Source organism: Alligator sinensis, unplaced genomic scaffold (assembly GCF_000455745.1).
Source record: "Alligator sinensis unplaced genomic scaffold, ASM45574v1 scaffold361_1, whole genome shotgun sequence".
In the NCBI taxonomy this organism is placed as follows: Eukaryota; Metazoa; Chordata; order Crocodylia; family Alligatoridae; genus Alligator; species Alligator sinensis.
The window spans coordinates 2,703,962-2,724,889 of NW_005842007.1; the positions used below are offsets into that span (position 1 = coordinate 2,703,962).

The following is a 20,928-nucleotide window of genomic DNA, read 5'->3' on the forward strand; positions in this document are numbered from 1 at the left end:
TTACATTCTGTGATGATACCTTAAGAATTATTACTTTTTCCTTTATTTCCCAGACAGTAAAAGGAAATGTAGCATGATTTTCTTATTTGTGTCCAGCTCCAGTCCCTGAGAAAAATGTGCACATCCCTCTGAGCTCACAGAGAAACCTAAGACTGGAGAGGCTTCTCGCGATGACAGACCATTCTTGCACCTGTTGAATATGCCAAGAATCCTCTCATCAGTGGAACCTATACGTCACCATTGCCATAGAGACTAGGATGGGGATACAGTTTCAAAAAGAGGAAGGCCAGGAACTGAGAAGGTAAGATAGAGTTTTCTATAAGGCATATTAAACATCAATACTATTATTGTTTAATGTTTTGATAGCAGTTTTAAATAGACTTGTATACAAAAGAATAGCATAGGTTTGTTTGGTGCTTAGAGATTGTCACTTTAATTTCTGGCTAAAGCTCTCATGGCAATAATTAAATTAACATGTCATTAAGAGACGGTGTAAAACAAATACTTGACCCTGCTAGAATCTTTTAAGGTCAAAGATGAGTGAGTCACTGCCTTGTGTGCTTACCTGTTTGGCACAGATGAATAATTTTCAGGCATTAGGAAGTAACATTCCCTTTCCTTACCTTTTTCCTAAGTCTCATCATAATTTAGCAAAGGTAATGATATTTACTAATTATATGTATTGTTGTTTAAATATGCTGATCTTTATATTAGTCCAGAACACTTGAAATAAGCAAGTTCTGTCCCTTGTTACATGTGAAGGTAGAACTATCTCCATAGTTTCAGTCAAAATGTTTATTTTATCTCCTTTCAGTAGTGTAGTGAATTATTGAACTGGGATAATTCAGCCTGCATATTGCCAAGGCCTGACAAAATTCTGCCACTAAGTAGATAATTTTCATATCTGAAATCATAAAATAAATGTTGTTGTCATATTTTTAAGAAAATGACCTAAGTACGTGAATTATGGATTATGACTCCTTCATTGTAAATCTTGCCCAAGGGAAGGTGGTAGTAGGGGTTTTTTTGGGACGTGGTGGGGGGAATCCCAGCATCAGTCTTTAGTAGTTATTGGGTATATCCAAGGACTTATTTGCAGTTGGCTGATCTAGGACCAGAATAGTTCAGAACAGCCCTATGACCAGCTGGCAGATCAACTTGAGATTACTATGACATACCTCCTGTATTGATAGGTGGTGGGAATTTGGCATAGGAGCCAGCTAAACTGCTTCTACAGTTAGTGAAATCCCACCCCTTTTTCCATAAGGGACTAGAGTAGAACCCAGGACAGATCCCAGGCCCTACATTCTGAACAGGTCTCAAGGTTCTTGACTATTCATTGCGTGAGGCGACTGCTGCTGCTTTTTTTTTTTTTGCTAAAGTGTATCTACTAATTAAATGAAAAGCAAAACTGCATAAATAGTACCCACAGCTGAAGTTTTCTTTAATTTTCCCAAGTTTTTTTTACATTTTATTAATTATTTCTTTTGTGGTACTATCCAAAAGCTATTTAGTTATGGATCAAGGCCCCTTTGTGCTGGGCACTACACAAACAGAATGAAAAAGACGGTCCTTGCCATTTTATAGGGCAGGGGTCAGCAACCCCCAGCATGCATGCCAAGCATGGCATGCAAGACCATTTTGTTCGGCACACCACCACCAGCCGAGGCTCTAAGCAGCTGCTGCCAGCCATGGAGCCCAGGCTGCTCCCAGCAGGCGGCTGGGAGGCTGCAAGCCCTGCTGCAAGCAGACCGGGCTCCATGGGCCAGCTGCAGCCGGGAGGCTGTAAACAGCTGCTCTAGGCTCCGCCACGTTGGCACCTTCCAAGGTAGACATTGTGGTTTTTTCAGCACTCTGGCCAAAAAATGTTTCCTAGCCCAGTTATAAGGCATCTAACAAGTCTTTTAATCAAAGTATAGGACAAAAAGAAACAGATGGGTATAGGCAGCCAGGAAAGCACAAGGAAGCAATGAGACAGTATTGGTCAATAAAATCAGCGGTGGTCTCGGCACACCAGCTACTGAAACACTGCTAGTGTTTTTTGTGGGCATCGCAGCAATATAAACTTAATGCTCATAACAGATGATAGTTTGATAACCCTGAAGACTAAAATCTCCAATTGTATGTAGTACAGATAGGGAGAGAGTGTTGTACAGCAAGGTTTACCATCAGTGTAGTTCAGCCATGTCTTGGAGGGACGGAGACAGAGTCTTAGGGTGCTTGTAGATATGTGGGAGGCTGCTCTGATGTGCTGTAATTATAACGCGTCAGAGCAGACTCAATTAATCAAGACTGCTGGAGTGTGCTAATTAGCATGTTCCTGTAGCCTCTGTCTTGTGTATCAGCTTCCCCACACTTCAAAATGGCAGTGGGAGCACTTTAATTTAAGGTTGTTAAATGAGCTTTAGTTAAAGTGCCCCCATTGCCATTTTGAAGTGTGGTGATGCTGATACACAAGACACTGTGGCATTTTAATTAGAGCAGCTCTCACAGCTGCCTTAATTAAAGTGCTACTCCCAATTTCTGGATCTGTGGGGAGCCTTGCAAGCCAGATGACATGGGGTCATAGGCCAGATCTGGCCTGAGGATCAGGGGTTGAGGACCCCTGTTTTAATGTTTCAGTGATTTCATTTCCCAAGTTTCATAACACAGTGTACTTTAACTGAATTGTACCTGGTGACTCTTGTGATAATCCATCCACCCAGATTTTAGTAATCTTTTGGCTTTCTGTTTCATGTTGCTCATTCTCACTGTGTTCCTCACAATGAGTGAGAAAGTCTATGTAGGTTATTTTTCAGAAATGATTCACCTTCTGGTATCAGTCTGCATTTTAAGGATGTGCTTTCTGTTCATTTATTCATGCTTTTTAGAGAACTTAAGAAATAAAACAGGATCAGACTCCAATGTCCATTGTGTTTAGGTCCTGGGCACTGTTGGCGGCCAGGAAAAGTTGCTTCAGACAACAGTGGAAGAAAACACACATTGGGTAGATAAGAGAGAATTTGTCTCTCTTCCTAGTCTCCCAATAGCTACAAGTTGACTTAAGTGCTAAAGTACAAGGTTCTATTTATCTTTTAAAACTTTTAAAAGCAAGACATTCTTGCCAGAGATGTACTTCTGATCATCCATGCCTTTGGGTGATCTATTGCTTTGTATATGTTTATTATGCTTTAAGGGGAACTATGCTGTTCTCTATAGTTAAGGAGAACTATTGCCTCTTCCTATCTGAGTTTTTTCCATTCTCCATGTCATTGTCATACGTGAAGAACTTAATTCAGATTATGTTTCAGTATGAATAATTTGTCAGGGCAGGACAAGGATGAAACATCTTACTAATGAAGCAATATATTTTAGACTGATTCCAGAATGAAGAGCATAAGGGTATGTCTACACTGCAGAATTATCATGCCAGGTGGCTAGTGAGAATCAAGTGCTAATTAGCTTACCTGCAGCACTGCAAGAACTTGATTCTTAGAGAAGCAAGTCTAATTGCTATCATTGTGCTGATAACATGTGGTAGACAATGCTGGGTGGGACAGGCCCATGTACGGACAAATTTATGTTCCATTTATGAAAATCAGCAAAATGCTGCAAACAGTGTAATATAATCAAGTACCTTCACTTCAGTGGTGTTAGGAAGAATTGTTTCTTATCAGTGAGACTTTCCTTGGATGTAATCTTATTTTATTAATGTAGGCATGTGTGTTCATCCTGTGTGTGCGTGTTTCAAGCTTTCTTCTCCCCCATCTCCATTATTTCTCTTATTTGGATTCTCAGTGACATCTTTTAAATGGGTTGTTCTGGGTATTTAGGTTCTAGAGAATTCTGTTTGGAAAATATGTTTTGAGTCATGAAGGCCTGAGGAACGCTGGTGGGAGGCTAGTAGTGAGCCAAAATAAATCAGCAATAGACTTACTTGCTTATTTTGGACATTGAATTATTTTTCTTATTTCTAGTGTGGCTTAGAAATCTTGACATGCAAAATGGTTTATCATTTGAGAATGGTGAGGATATGACATACAAGTACATCTCATAAAAATGTACTACACTGAATAGTAACATATTAACAAATTGCTCTATCTAAATCTTACAAATATGTATGTCATAGCAGAATCAGTTCGAATAATCAAATTTTATCCAACGGGGAACCATGTGAATTTTCATGGAGTAAAAGAAATGGACATATGTATTCACCTGTTAGGAAAATAAGTCCCCCACAAAAATAAACAAGTGGAATGTGAATGTATGCACAGAAAATGTTGACCTCAAGATCATCAGTAACAAAGAACTGGGGAGATAAGATCTAGGCTTCTTCTGTCTTGAATCATCTTAAGAGGAAAGACCATTTGAGGAAAGGATCCCTGAATTTTCTAAAACTTATGATCTTTGTTAGTTGTGTTGAAGTAATGTTACTGCTATGATGGTTCAGGAGATATGAAAAAGGCAAGAGCTTTTGTGGGTGATATCTTTTATGGGCAAGCTTTCAGGTACCACAGTACCCTTCCTCAGGCTTAGAGACAGAAACAGACACAGCTGAGCTAAATGGCAGCTGGAACAAAACCATGTGAAGTGTAGGGGTTTTCTTTAGGGTATTTCAAGCTGACCCCTCAGAATTACTCCTCACTTTTGAGTTTTAGGCCTAGTTGTCATTTTCAAATTGAAAATGCACATCCCCAAATTTCCTAAGGCCAAATGTAATCTAGAGCAGTGGTTCTCAAACTTCTTTGTACCAGGACCTATTTGTAAACATCAATGGCCAGTCCCAACCTGCTACCCCCACTGCCAGTGTGTGGGGCTCGGGGTGGGTATGTGGGGCAAGGGGGGCATGTGTGGGGCATGGGGAGCCCCTTGCAGGTTGGAACTCTGCCAGCCTGCAGGGAAAAGCCATGGTTTCCCACACTTTTCTGCCTTTTAGGAGAATACATTTTTAAAGTTTGTTGATCCATTTTTAAATTTTGTTCATGACCCTTTCATATATTTTTGGGATCCACTTTTGGATTGCGACCCACAGGTTGAGAAACGCTGATTTAGAGAGTGTGTCAGACCAAAAGTGAAAGTAAGGAAATGGCATTAGAGTACTGGCAATGAGAACAGGTATGGTTTCCAACCGAACTGCTACATAATGAAGGGAGGACATTTGTCTCCTTCCCCAAAAGTTCTGACAACTGTCCTTCTTGGAGGTGAGGATGGGAGTTTGCTGGATTTAGTTACTAGTTATCTTAAATGGGAAGGAAGTGTGTGAATTTACTGGTTATCTACAAAGAGAAAGGAATGGAATTGGGGACAAGGCCCCTTGACCCTCTCCACCCATCCTCAGGAAGATAGCAAAAAATTAAAGAGGGATCCCAAGTCTTTTTAAGGTGGCATGGTGGAGTGGTGTAAGATCCAGAAGTAGTTTTCTGGGTCTGATTCAAATCACTTTGGTACAGGTTGTCTTGATACAATTTCATACCTTCATGATCCCTCAGCACAAAAGAAACCTTGGAGTGCTATACTTGGGCAAACTGAAATTGCAAAACCTATGAGCTGCAAGTTTCACAGTTCCCCTCTTTGGAGAACATTCATGGATGAGTCATATCCTGCATTACCTGACACTTGCATAATCTGAGGAAAATGGCACAACATGACTCTTTCATGTTAATTTATATGAGACTGATATTTGTTGGCATAAATTTCTCATCATGTAGTACAGCAAGATACTTATCTGTCAACAAAGACAAGCAAAACAAAGATATGGATCAGGAATAATGGACCAGAAGTGGCAGAAAATAGCAATGACACTTTAAATCATGAATATGGTTTTGTTTTGCTTTGTTTTACTGGAAAGCCAGGTGCACAAGTTAGACCAGTTCCCAAACCAGTTCAAATTAGATGGCTATTGTTTGAGAAGCAACTCACTGTCAGTGACAATAATACGAAGATAAAAGAGTTCTTTATCAAGTTTCCTAGTTTTTATTGTTTTCTAAAAATATGCCGTGCTCTGTGCATCTTGGGTATTCCCTTGAAGTGGGAATGAATCCAAGTGAAATACTTTACATTCACACTTGACCCACAAAATATTGATGCAAGTATTTGTTTCATCGCAGGCATAAAGGAGAAGTTGGCTCTAAGGTTCTAAGCTGAAATAAAATTTAGAAATTCTTGGTTTTCATATCTAAGGTTTTTAGGGAAATAGTCATGCTAGGAGAAACTGGTTGCATTTACACATGTACTTTACTGTGGTGTGGACTAATTAGCTGTGGAGTAAAACATCCCTGTCTACATGTGCAATGGTATTAGCCTGCAGTAAACTAATTAACGCTGCAGTAAGATAGTCTTGTCAGGAACAGTACTATCTTATGCCGGAGTAATTTACTGTGATTAAACACACATGTAGACTCTGACTGCAGCCATAAATTGCACCTGGTCAGCCCAGCCAGCAGTGGGTCAGTCTCCTGCCTACTGCCTAGTCGCACTTTTCCTTACTTTCAGCACCCTCATGCCCCAGCCAGCCCCTCTGCTGCCCAACATTGCGACCCAAAGCCTGGGGCTAACCTCCCATGTCCCCTGCCAGTCCAGGCCTGCTCCACCCTGGATCCAATTGCTGGGTGCATGTGTAGATGTGGTGCCTGGGAGTAGTTTACTTCAGCTCAAACTGCCCCGGAGTTTATTGCTTCACATAAATTACATGTGTAATCACATCCTTTGTGCTTTTAAAAAGAATCTCAGATACAGGCGAGTATCCTCTATTTGCATGAAATGGCATAGTTGTCAAAAATGCACTGGGTCATGACAATTTACACCTGCCAGATCCAAAGCATTCCTACCAACAGCAGGCATATAGGTTTTCACCCTTCATCTATTATTGGAGATTTTTTGTGTATGTATTTGTACTAAAGAAATTATATCTTGGGTTTTGTATTCTTTTCTTGCCAAGTTAGCATTCAAGGTTAGAGCAATTTTTCACACCCAGGACTATTTTTTTTTTTATTCCCTCACACCTCCTTTGAAGTCTCCATGTGCTAGGTAAAGCACTTGCTAATGGTTAGTAACTTTCTGCACCTGTAGTTCTGTCATTTTAGGAAACTGGAATAGGTTTTCCTCACTCTAGCATGTTAAGATACAATGTGTGCCCCTGGGCTGAGTGCCTGAAAGTATGCAGTAGCACCAATTGCAGACAGTGTGAAGGCAGCAGCTCTGAGGGCCTCGAGCTTGTCAGCATTGAGACTCTGAGCATTAGTAGTTCAAACTGAGGCAATTCTTCCATGTTATGATATAAAACCAGCCTGTTCCTGTCATCTTTGCACCAAAGGAAACTGTTTGTTAGTTGATGAATAAGGTCTGAAGTGTAAACTTCACATTGAGACTCATGCAATTACCTTACGTGTTTTTGAAAAGATGGAAATTTGTGCTTTTAGCTTGCTTTCACTCAGATGTCAATATACCGTGAGGGATTTCTTCTTGTGAAATGCCATGCAGTAGGATTGGATAGGGCTGTGTAAAATATTTCTCTCTTCTGAAAACACTTCAGAAGAAAAGGGATTTTTTTTCCATGTTTGCTCCAAGTTCATTAAAACCAAAGAGTTGAATGAAATATATGCATGTATATTTTAAATTCCATATTTTCCTCCACTGGAAATTAGGAACATTCAGACCCCCATTTTTATCTTAAATATTTTGAGACACCCCACCCTTCTGCCTAAAATTGAGACATTGGGCATGACTTGTGTCCATTAAGTCTGTTTGCTGCCAATCTCACAGTAGAGAGGGTACTTCAACCCAAGGGCTACTCTCCACAGTGGATGAGCCCTGCCCAGAAGCTCCTATGCTAGCCAAACCCTTTAAACATTGGGGCTTGGCATGTGTACATTTTGGCAATTTCACAGCAGGAGTGTGAACCCAAGGTTGGGGGGGAAGTGTTATAGACCTGGACAGTATACAAGTGACTTCTCAGCTGTGGTTAGCTCGGGTAAGAATCCGGCCCTGATTTTGGACAGAGACCGATTTTGAATTTCACAATCTTCACTACGTATAACCCTCTTCAGGACAGTATTAAAATGACAATTATTAATGGCAGAGAAAGGAAAAATTACTCCCTTCTATACCTTTGTTCATTGAATAGTTCCTTAAATGGAAATATTTCTTAGCCACTAGAACTAAGCATGGTATGTATAATTAATAAATAATATAATTACATGCATACACATCTATCTATAGATAGATAGATGTATATTAGGGGTGTACGAAATGAGCTGTATTTGATTTGGGTTTGGATTCGGTGATTCGATCCGTTGATTTGGATCACTGCCCCTATTTGATTTGGCCAAATCCAAATCTGAAGATTCGATGCTGATTTGGCGAATCAGTGATTTGGACATAGACACAGATTTAAATGTTTTTTCTACATACCTCAATGTACCAGGCACGGCTTGTGAATGCTGAGATGGTGGGGTGGATGGAGCATCACACAGGAGCATGGGGGGACGGCCCGTGTACTCAGTGGTGGACCCCCCTACTCCCCACTGGCTTGGCACCCCCCAGACCCAGGAGGCACCAGTCACCGAGCCAGGGGGCAGGGGGAGCGTCCCCTGCGTGCTCTGCGGTGGATCTGGAAGTAGATCAGAAGTGCTTCTGGTCCACCTCTGGGTCCACCACCAAGTGCACAGGGACCCCACCACGCTCCCGTGTAACGCTCCCTCTGCCCCACCATCTCAGCATTCATGAGCCACCTGGTACCTTGAAGTATGTAGAAAAAACATTTAAAGCTGCGTCTATGTCAGAATCATTGAATCTCTCCGAATTGATTTGGATGGTTCCGATTTGATTCAGAGAGATTAAAGGATCTCCTGATTCGATTTGGATTTGGAGATTCAACTGCTGAATCGGGCTGAATCTCCACTGAATCGAATCGGTGACCGAAGCTTTACACAGCCTAATGTATATGTATATATCTGATATATTTTTAAAAGATCAGATACAGTTATATCCATTTTACAGTCTCTAACACTGAGGAGTTCAGTTCATTGATGGTTCAGTTTAAAAGTCCAGATTTAGCAAGTTAAACTTCACTTATATATGTGTGTCTGTGTGTGTGTATTTATTAATTTATATAAATTAAATTTGACTTGTTCTAAATCTGGATCCTACTACTTTTAAGCTGAATCATTCACTGAACTGAACTTCTCAGTGTTAGAGACTGTAAAGTAGATATAACTGTATCTGATAGTTTTGAGTGAGGCTTTTGGTGATATTTTAACTAGAGTAGAAAGAGCAACTGATAAGCTGATCTAGGGAATTTTTCACATTTTTGGGACCCAATTCATCACAATGTCACTTCATTTTTTTTTTCTCAGTATAACTACTACTGGGAGGAAAAAATGGAATTAATTCATTGGAGATTAGTTCCTTTAATGTTTATATTGTAATATTACCACCTTAAAGACACGCTGTGCTTCCTTTCCATCCAATGGCATGGGATCCAGTGAATCCCAAATCTGTCATTTAATACCTTAATTAGTATTGCTTTCTTGGCAATGTATTTAAGACAGGGAGAGGATGTCAGAGAGGTTATCCTATGCTACTCAACCCTAATAATAGTTGTATGCAATGTACATTGTCTTACCAGGGACACTGACTTATCAGGTTCAAAAGGAAAGACAAATCACCCAAGGAAGTAAGATCAAACTTAAAGCCAGTCACACTTTCTCAGCTATTTTAGATATAAAAACAATGTTTAGCTGATGTAATTAAATAGCATTAAAGTCATAGTGATTTTCTGTAGAAAGGTGAACTATAGGTCAGGCTAAGGCTGCATTCTTGAAATAATGTTAGACTGAACGCCTATGTTCTCATGGGATCCCATTCATATCAATGGATGAAACAGTTCATCCAGAAAATGCACACTGCAGGATTGGAGTCCATCACACCTTATGTTTTGTTGACATTATTTAACTTGAATACAAAGAACAAACACTTAAGAGAAACCATTCTTCGAAAGATTCAACAACCTCACTCCTTTTAAAGTAGGACTGAAAGAGTTCTTGAACTATCACTTCGGTTCACCATCCAGCAAGAGTGTGGCTTAAAAGAAATGAAAAAATAGAAAAAGAAATAAAAAAGAAATGAAAAGAAAAAGAAGCAAACCTTTCAAACATTTTCTTATGCATCATAAAGTACAAAATATGGGTATAGACCCTTTTTTCCACTTTTACATATCACCTTTAGGGAAAAACAAAAATGTTTAAAGCGACTAAGCAAAGGCTTAAACTTAACCTAGAGGCAAATCAGTAACTTTATACTGAAATGTCATTCCTTTATGTGTTCAGGAGAGTAAAATGAATAATGGAGAAGAATTTATCCACTCATCTTGGGATAGGCAGCCACCTGGAATACAGTTCCCATTTGCTATACTTTAAGATTTAGCTTGCAAGAATATAGTGATCCAGGGCCTGAAAGGATATACTAAACTGTTTATGCAGTATTTTTCTGTACTTTATTAACTGTGCTGTTTTAGGAGCAAACCACAGGGAAACCCATATAGGAGGGGGCCAGAAGAGGCTGAAGGTGACTTCAGAATTTTCAGGATATCATCCCTTTTAGTGTGAGCAGTTTGGGATGATGTTTTATGGGGAAAGGGCAACACCTCTCACTATCTTAGCTACGGGGCCTCCAGGAGGAAAAGGCAATTCCAGGTCAATGGTGAAAGAATTAATTCATTGTAGATGGCGGTAGTTTAGTTAGGCTGTATTGGCTGTCCCTTGCTGCCTTCAAGAACCAGTATATTCTTGGTTTCCCCACTTACTAAAACCACTGATGACATTCAGAAGGCAATGAAATTGATTTAAGACCAGAATCATGGACACCTATGGACTGAGCTGAATATGGTGCTATAGAATATGGTCAGTTCCCTTTTTTGATCCTCACATCCCAAATCCTACAAAACATCTATTAGAGCATCTTGCACAAAATGGGTCTTGAGTCATCACTCGAGCACAATGACATGTACCTTCTCTGTGACTGGAGTTAGGGGGGAATCCATCTCTGAAGAGAGTCTTCCCCTTGTATCAACAGTGGATATGCCAGAGTTTATTATTTTCTTTACTGTTCCTGTTGCCCATTCTTTTATTATGAATGTATACACCTCCAGAGCAGTTGGATGAATCAATCTGTCAGTTAGAGTGTGGTACCAAAATGCCCCGAAGTCATCATCCTTATAGACCACCACCCATTTTCTAATTAATCTAACAGAGGTGTGATACCATGACCATAAGATGTTAAGATTCCTTAAGTGCAGTGATGCTCAACTAGGGTACTGGGGCACTCTGGGGTGTCTTGAGACCCTTTCAAGGGTGCTGCAGGTTGCCATGCAATGCTAACACTCTTAAGTGTGCAAACATGATTCACAAGATAAACCCAGACATTTCAAATAGGATCTATAGTGCTAAAACATTCTGACCTGTTGTGATCTTCCTGAGTTCTTTGCAACAGAAGAATTGTTTTTCTGTAGTCAAAAAAGCAAATAAAAAGTAAGAGCTGTCATTTTCCAAGAGGTGCTTCAGATTTAAAACAGTTGAGAACCATTTGTTCTAGTGAGCAAGGTGCCAGCAGTTGGACAGCTTGGGAAGGAGCTATGTGGGAGATTCACAAGCTTGTGACAAAGGAATTAAATTCTTCTTTTGTCTTGTGTACTTTAGTCTATTCATGGTCTCCTGGGGAGGAATTTTAAAATTTGGTCATTAGCCCCCAAGGTGGTTTCCTGAACTCAGAAAGAGTTTGTCATGGTTTTAATGTGACTTCATGAAAATTCTTGTTTGTAATATTTAGGTTAGCTGCTCCTAGTGAGACTCTGGGTCTTTCACATAATATATTTGACTGACAAAGAAAGGAAATTAAAGAGGAAATGGTCATGATTAACCTTCCTGGTTTGAAGCAAACCTAGTTACATTACAGGCCAAAACCATCACAGACATGTTTACCCTAGATCAGTAAAATGCTGAATCAAACAAATAATTCTATTATAAACAGATAATAGCTGGCTCCTCCCTCTGCCACGCTGGGCTCTGCCATGCTGGGCTCCCAGTGCCGTTAAAGAGTGTTACGGACAGACAGACGCACAGACAGATGAATTAAGCCCTCAGGACCAAGCTACATGAAGAAGGTGATTGGATTTGAGGTGACATCAAGAGAGCCTTGCAAATGAGTCCCAAGAGGAGTATTAGATGCACAATGCCATCAAGAATGCTGTGCAAATGAATCACAAGCGGAGGCTGCTGTGAGAAGACAAATACATGACATAATCAAAAAAAGTTGTGCAAATGAGTCCCAAGAAAATGCCACTGTGAGAAGACAGTTAGATGCACAACGCCATCAGGAAAGTCGCCATCAAGAAAGTCACCATCCATCCATCATTCTTCATGGGAAATTCACTAGTATTGTTATAAGCTTGAACCACGATCCACTGGAGCCAACAGAAGACTACCATTAACTTCAATGGGCTTTGGATCAGGCCCTTTGCCTTACACTATAGATTTCATAGACATTAGGGCTGGAAGGGACCTCATGAGATATCAAATACAATACCAGTGCTTAATAAGTTAGAGTAAAATAACTTTGTCTTTCCATCCCTTCATCATTTTCTAAAGCCCTGCTAAAGCAATGGTTCTCAAACTTTTTAGACTCAAGGCACGCCTTGGAAAAGTGCCAACTTTTATCAGTTTATTAGAACAGTACCCTGTTTTGATTCCATTTATGGCACTGTCAGCATTTGCACTATAGAAAGCCCATCCTTTTGGGAGTGTATAGCTCAAAAGATATAAAAATATGGCCTCAAGTCAATATTTGAAATGGAGAAAAAGGTGGAAATATTTTAAGTATCATTGATTATTTTAATCTATAGATAGATATCTATATAATATATAACATATATATAAAAAACCATATAGGCATATATTTTTTTCTGGTGAACAGTAAATACCTGAATCTGCTTGTATTTACAGCCGTGCAAATGAGAAATAACCCTACTGAAAACACTGGGTTTACACCAAGAAAGTCAGAGTTGGGTCTTCAAGATGTATTGCAGTCTTAACTTCAACCCTGAACAACTATAGTTTTATGTGCCTATGAAGTGAAAACCAATTGAAACTGCTTCAGTTGTATCAGACTTTATCACCTGTAATAATGAAACTTTACTTGTCCCAACTATCATTATTTATTCTGTATGTCTGTCTCTATCATAAACTTGACTACCTTAGTTTCCAGAAAAAGGGAGGAGGGGAGGAGTATAATCAGAAATAATGTGGCAGCAACCATATCTACCTTCTGTTGTATAGTGTTTTAAAAATGTGGATAATAGATAGCCATAGTGTGGCTCTGAAAACACTCACACGTATGGGTAGTCTAGCCAAATTCAATGGAGCTACTCATGCAAGTAAAAAGAAGCACCTAAAAGTTTTTAGGATTGGGGCCTGTATAATTACACAGCTGGCTAGACTGTTTACTTTTCAGCCCTCCTACTGCATTTGTCATGCAATATATTTTTCAAAATAGTGAATAATTATATCATCACCCACATTAGACATGGGGGAGAGGTTAATAATATTCTCTATATCTTATGAAAACAAAATTGTCCTGTACGTTTCAGTATCATAAATGAGTAAATAACATGCTTTATATTTAGAAAAATCCATGGACTCTTTTTTTAACTGTAATCTGTAATAGTGCGGGTGGCAACCACCCACAGAAGCAGCTTCGGCAGCAGCCAATCTCGGGGGGGGGGGGGGGGGGGGGGGCACATGCCCCCTATGGCCCACCCCCACGCATCACCTATGAGTCTAGGGATTTCTTCTTCCATGTTCTTCATAGTGTAAGTTGCTCCAAAGTCTGTGAGGAGAAGGAAGTGCTGCATCTTCCTCAAGGGATTGCAGAGGTGAAAAGCTGTAGAGATGGGAGCAAAGTGTATCACTATACAGAATGATTCAAAGTGCACATACACCTTGTGCTCTAGAGAGATGAGTTGAGAGAGACAAGCCCAGGGGAACGGCCCATTGCACGATCAGCTTGGTGCCACAGTTCTTGTGTCGTGTACTCTCAAGTCGTCCTCACTGCATATTTTTATGATGGGACCTAGTTTTTTAATGTTGTGTTTACTCCACACCTGCCCCTTACCTGAGTTTACAGGCAGGCAGTTAACTATGTCATCTTCATATATGGAGCAGATGACAATGAAGTTATGGAGAAGGGAAAAATATGGAATCTCATTTTAATAGACTTGTTACAGTTATGGCCTTTTATCAAAATATATTTCTTTTGGTCTGAGTTTCGCATTGACCTTGGAAGTCATTATTCATTTATTCTTTATCTGAAGACTACCTCACATCCATTCTGCACTGGGATACATGACCAATATTTAGCATTTATTTCAAAGGGAGTTTTGATTCAGAGATTCAAACCCAAGAATGAGACATTTCATTTGTCATGTATTGAGACTGGAGTATATAAAACTAGGAAATAGGTGTCACCAATTGAAGATATTCAGATAATTCAGTGTACATCCTGAACAACTATACTTTTAGGTGCCTATGAAGTGAAAACTAAAGGTAAAATTATAAACTACTTCAGCTATATATCTTCAGACCAAGTGAAACTCGCTAAGTGGTTGGTTTGTATGGAATTCTCAAATACTGTTTCTGCTTCTGATAAATAACATATGAAAATTGCCATAAGTAATCTTATTTATTCCATATTATATACTTGACTACCTCAGTTTCCCTTTGTTTTTTATTAAGCTGTTGTGTCTTATTCACAGATATGTGACAAAGAAATGCACTTACTATGAGGAATATATTGATATATACAGTCAATGTCAGCTGGAATATAGAGTAAAATAAAGGGGAGTAATGAGAATGTATAAACAAACAGCCTATGTTGTTTCATGTTGACACATATATGACACTAATCCAGAAACTTATGCCAGAGGCAAGTGAAGTATGTTTTGAAACACTAGAGGTATTCCTTCCGGGATTGCTCATATGGTACGATTTCTGTCTCATTGCTTTCAGTCAGACTCCACTGATCTATTAACAACGGTATCAATATCTGCAGTGGAAGATATGTGGGATATATTATTTCTGAAGATGCCTTTTTTACATCTCGCAGTACACACTGATATACTTGTTAAATTCTAGCAGCAAAGAGATGAAAAAAAAGTATACAATTTTAACCTATAGTTAAACTATAGCAGTAGCAACCTTTTTATAACACAGGTCTTGTACTAAGAAGCACAGCTTCATGTTGTAATGAAATGCATAGAAAAATGTTGCTCTAGTAATCAGAGTTTCAGATTCAAGTGCTGGAGTATATTTGTGTAATTTTGTAGAATCATTTTCTTTGCACGTGTGTTTTCATAATAGCTGAAAACAATAGCTGAAAACAGAGACAAGAAAAAGAAGTTCTCACAGAAGTTCTAAACTCCGTGGATGGCTCAGACAGTAATAGAAATGTATTTCCTGAAAATAAAGTTTTATGACAGAAATTCTGACTCAGCTTGTGAGAAGAAGTTGGAGATGTTCTCCACTAGAAATATGTAAGGCCACGTTTTCAGATTTCAGATGTCCAAAGTTGTTTACCAGGTACATTCTCAGTGGATATTCTTCATCTGCTGAATTTATTAAACACTTTTGTTCATGGTTAATATTTCTAATTTTACTATAGTGTAAAGGATGCAAAGATGTTCACTTATTTAAATCTCTCTAGTGAATTTGTGTATTTTAGGGATTGTTGAAGAGGCTGATACTTTCATACTGTTGGAAAAAGACCAAATTATTTGGGAATACCTGGATTCAGAAGCAGATATAACAAAAATAACAGATTATGAGTGGCTGGGGATTGAAAAGGAGTAAGGGTGGCTGCAGTAACACATGGCCTACAGCAGCAGAGGCCCACCTTTTTGGGAGATGTGCCACAAATAAGTCCTAAATGCTTCCCAGGTGTCACTCCACTCCAGTCCCCTTCCTCTGGTGATCTGCCACTCTGCTTTCTGTTCCTGACCCTAGGCTCTCTGCCTGATCTGCTTTCTGTTTCCTTCCCTGCACTCTGGCCCAGTTTACTGCATTGCTTTCTGTTCCTGCCCTATATGCCGTTGTGCTGCCTCGTGTGCCACTTACAGAGGCCACCTGTGCCACTTGCAGCACCCGCGCCTCGGGTTGGTCACTCTTGGCCTATGGAAAGGTAAAATTTCTAATACAGTAGAATAGTGGGAGGTCTACTGGTGTACGGTCTACTGGTATTTCGCAGCTGCAAGCATCAGGACTATTGCCCAGGTCCAGCAGTACTTCTGTACTCTATGTTTTTAAATACTCAGATGTAACTTCCTCCCCTGAAAAAGCATTTTTACTTTGTGAAAAAGCCCAAGTAAAAACATGCTCAGAAGAGAAGCCAGATAAGGTAGGTTTGCTGAGAAAGAGCTTGTGGCAGCTTAGAAAGCACCCTCCCAAGTTGCAAATTTTCAAGACTTTCCCTCGCGGATGAAGGAACTCTAGGCTTCAGAGGTCTCAAAAGCCAGCCTTAGGAATCATCAGAGGGGATGGTACAGTTCAAAAAACATCTTGACGTCCATCTTGCTGGGATCATTTGATCCCAGCAGTCTTTCCCACTCATGTGCAGGGGGGCTGGACCCGATGATCTGTAAAGTCCCTTCCAGCCCCTAACAACTTGTAAGATGTCCAGACTATGGAATAAGCTCCCTCTAGAAGTGGTGCAATCGCCTACCCTGGAAATCTTCAAGAGGAGACTGGATAGTCATCTTGCTGGGGTCACCTGACCCCACCTGTCTTTTCTGCCTGGTGTAGGGGGCTGGACCCAATGATCTTCCGAGGCCCCTTAGAGTCGATGAACCAATGAATTATGAAACTCATGGTCTGAAGCAAGCCAATACTAACTTCTATTTATAACACATCTTTGCACATTGAAGGGCCTCTCCATAGAAAAGAGCTAGACGCTTTGCCTCTAGACCAGTCAAGCTCTTAAGTATATGGTAAGCTTGAAGCGCGTGAGTAATCTCAGACAAGTGTGGTTGAAGTGAAACTCTTACTTAAGATATGCAGTAAAAAGTAAAATGAGATCTGAAATGAGTCTTGAGAATATGATCTCAATATGATAGCAGAATAAGCCAGGAATTAGAGGAGAAGAGGCTCCCACTGTTGCTTCAGTGGTCATTTTTGCTGAACTTAAGTGGCTAGATTCCCCTCCACCCTGATACACATTACCTGGGATTAGAGAGATCCAAAAGGAGTCATAAGTAGGTTGAATTATCATTCCCTTCCTGGTTTCTGCCAGTATTGTAGTGTAGAGCTTCCACCATTCCCCCGCCTCTTAATATGTGAAAAAGCCAAGACTTCTAATGAAGAGAAGTGAAGGAATGAAGAATTCAGTCATTTCTCCCCATTAACATAACATGGCTTCCTCATAACTTGAGTTTTCAATCTTCTTTTTTTTCACCAAACACTGCTGTTCTGTCAGAATGTAACAATTTTAGTAAGGTTTCTGAGGAAACCTTTGGTTCCAGATTTCTTTGGAAGTGACCACTTCTGGAGAAAGAGGGTGAGGCCCAGATAGACTTTTGGACTATTGATCCAATAGTGAGCCCCTTTGGACTTTTGATCCCAAACCAGATGTTTAGTTGCAACCCAAATGTTCTAATGGTTTGGTTTTCATTTTGATGCGGAACAAAAGTAAATTTCAAAACCTTGAGAGTTATTGTGAAACAAGACTGTTGTTCTCTAGCCAGCTCTGCTTGTTAACTAAGAAGGCAAGATACTGATTTTTATGAGCACTTTGGTATAAATGCTTTGCACACGGCTGGGCCAGGCTGAGTTCCTGGCTGCCTACAGGCTCTGGCTGCTTGTTTCTGTCTGTACGTGCTCATCCCTACCGCTGCAGCCGTCCGGAGTACCTGCCCGGGCTACCTGCATTAATACAAATTTAAGATAATACAGGGAAATCTCACAAACTCTTTAATCCTAGGTCATATGTACTGAGCTGCTTTATTGAGCATGAGCTGGCTCTGTCATGTTTGTGGAGCAAAATGAAGAGGAGCACTAGCTGAACCTACTACCTTTTCATTAGGCCACTCGTGATAATGTCCCCTTTCAGCCTGGTGCAGGGGGCTGAGCCCATTCTTGTGATGCATCCAACTTTGCTGCTCATTTGGAGAAGCAACCAAGATTATTTCCATAAGAGTAGTAGTGGACCTATACCAAAGCTGTAAGATGAACACTGTTAGACTTTGCATAAATGAAGGTGTGGATCCGGATTTCTCCACTGATTTGTAAAATTTTCATGTCAGTTTTGAGAAGATGTGCAAGATCCAAACTTGGCATTTTGGTCAGCCCCTGTGTCAATGAGTAACTCATTTGAGGTTGCACTATTTATTCCTCCTTATTTTTAAGACAACCACATTTTTAATGGCAGCTTTTTAAGATTCTGCTTATAAGGGGGCCTTTCTTCTCTATGGGCTGAATTCTTGTTCATTTGGTCTCCTCTAACTGCTTCATTGCATGCAGCATACACACAGACATATTTTAAATAGGAAATGAAGGATTGCAAGGTGAAAATGATGCAGATAGAGCACTATGGATGCTGATGCTCTGGCACTGTACTCAATGGGTGTTTATCCATGAATTCAAAAAGAAAAGAATTAGGTCATAAGTGGATTATTGAGCCCTGTGGAAGGAAAGCAAAAGGGAATCAATTGATAAAATGAACCGGCTACTGTCTTTGCATAGTGCACTGATAATGGCTCTGAGACTCATGGTTTCTGGGTTATTTTTTGTGTCTGATGAGGGCTTGATATGTTACCTTAGATATATTGTGTGATCTCTGCATGCCTGCCTTTTATGCATTATGGGGAGCAATGGCAATAAGGAATTTCAGTACAAACTCAAAGATAAAACCAGGAGACGATGATATAGGGGCTTCCAGGATGACAGCAGCAGAAGGAACATAAGAATTTCCTTGAATCACCACAGAACTAAAAAATGACCGTTAGCAGCCAGAAGGGAGCACTGATATCCTGTAAAGGTGACAAAAGTCAGCAGATTCTCAGTGCTGCTAGTGACTGAGCAGAGGCAAGAGTTTGATCCTGTGCCGAAACAAAGAAAATGAAGACTCCTTCATTTATTCCTTGCTGCGTACAGAAAATGAAAATTCAACCTCCATTTATTGTTCATTGACAGCAACGGAAAGACTCCCATTCACTTCATCAGGCATTGGTTAAATTGCAGGGAGAGCTTATTCTCTGATTAAGAGAAGAGGTATAGGGCTGCAGCCAGAAGGTGGTAGAAAACACTCTACTTGGGCACTGGGGTGGAAACTGTCTGGTGTAGATGCGGGTTAGGATGTCTCATCTATACAGGACACCTCAGCAAGGTGGAAGTAGCCAGTGGGTGAGGTGATGCCTGAGGAGCTATTGGGAGGGACCATGCAGCAGCTGGGCGAGGAATCAGCAGGCTGACTAGGTGGGGTCAGTCATTTAGCGAGGTCAAAGTCTAAGGTCTTTCCAAGTTTAGTGGCTCATCAGGCTGGCATGGATAAGGTGCACTGGTTTCTGTAGCCAATGGCATATAAGGGAGTGATGTGACCAGCAGCATATATGGCCATCTTTGTTTGGGCCACCAGGCCCAAGTGATCAGATACCCATTTACAGCTTGGTTGGGTGTATGGAGAGGCCTTTCATGTGAGTGCAAACCAGAGTTCAAACTCTAACCTCTGAACCCATATCAAGTGGCTTGGAACCATTCTGCCACTGTGTGCCATAGATAGTTAGGTACTCCACCTTTATCTAAACTGGTGCACTCCTGTTTGAGCATTTCATGTTTATTTAGTTTAATCTGTACTTAAGGAACCTTTGTGTTAAAGTTTTCATACAGAAACATTTTTATTTAAAACAAACAAAAATGCTGTAGTTTCTCCTTTTTAAATCACAAAAAAAGTAAAACATGCATCCCTCAGGATATGCAAATAAAAGTGTTTAGAATTAAAATTCTTGAGCACATGTAAATAACTGATACATTTCCTACTACTAATCCACTGAAAAGTCAGAATACATGCTTATGATGGACCCAGTTCTGCCTTCCTTGTATTTATTACCAACTGCAATGACAGGGCCCTGTTCAGGTGCGCTTTTTAGTTTGTGTCTAAATCCCTGTTGATAACAACATGCATAATTTTAAGCATGCATTGAAGTTCAATTGATTTCAATGGAACTTACACAAATACTTAAAGTATGTATGTATATGCTGCCCTGAATAAGATGCTATCTGGTATCAGGGCCACCAGAAAACAATAAACACTTCTGGTCTAGAAGAGCAAATAAACGTTAGATGGAATCTTAAAGGTTGTATTCAATTTTTGAAGGATTTTGTTTTTGTTTTCAGTCTCTGCCACATAATCTGAATGCATATTTTTACATGAATATGAAGAAAAAAACTGAAAATGGAAAAACAATTGCTGTTCACTTTGAGACTGATCATGGTAGTTTTGCCATTGATTTTAACAAACAAAGGGTCAAACCCTAAAGCTATATTACATAGGTAGTTTTTTTTCCCATGGCAAAGCAAGTTATTAATAAGATATTTCAGACATTTTTATTGGTATATCTATCACTTGCATGTTTAAATGATGCTAAAATCCATGGGATACAAGGAATCGGAATGCTTAGAGACACAAAGTACTTAATTGTCTTCAGATTAAGTATAGTAATGCCAGTACAAACTCCATGCATCCTTTGCGATTACCGTAGGGTGACCTGGAATGACTGATTTCTCTAGGGTTACAAGTTAACGCCTTCTGCCCACAAACACATCTGTCTCTCTCCTTACATCTTGTGCCATATTTTGCCTTGACTTAAAATGGGCTTATGCCTTGTTGATCTCTCTCTTTTTTTCCTATGAGATT

General features: G+C 39.9%; 1 protein-coding gene across 1 annotated transcript in view; it reads left to right on the plus strand.

The window, feature by feature from the left end:
* OFCC1 (orofacial cleft 1 candidate 1) overlaps positions 1-20,928 on the plus strand; it is a 112,672-nt gene that overhangs the window by 11,457 nt on the left and 80,287 nt on the right. The window contains exon 2 of the mRNA XM_014519073.1: positions 97-301. The gene's annotated coding sequence lies outside the window, so the exon portion shown is untranslated. The remainder of the gene's footprint in view (positions 1-96; positions 302-20,928) is intronic.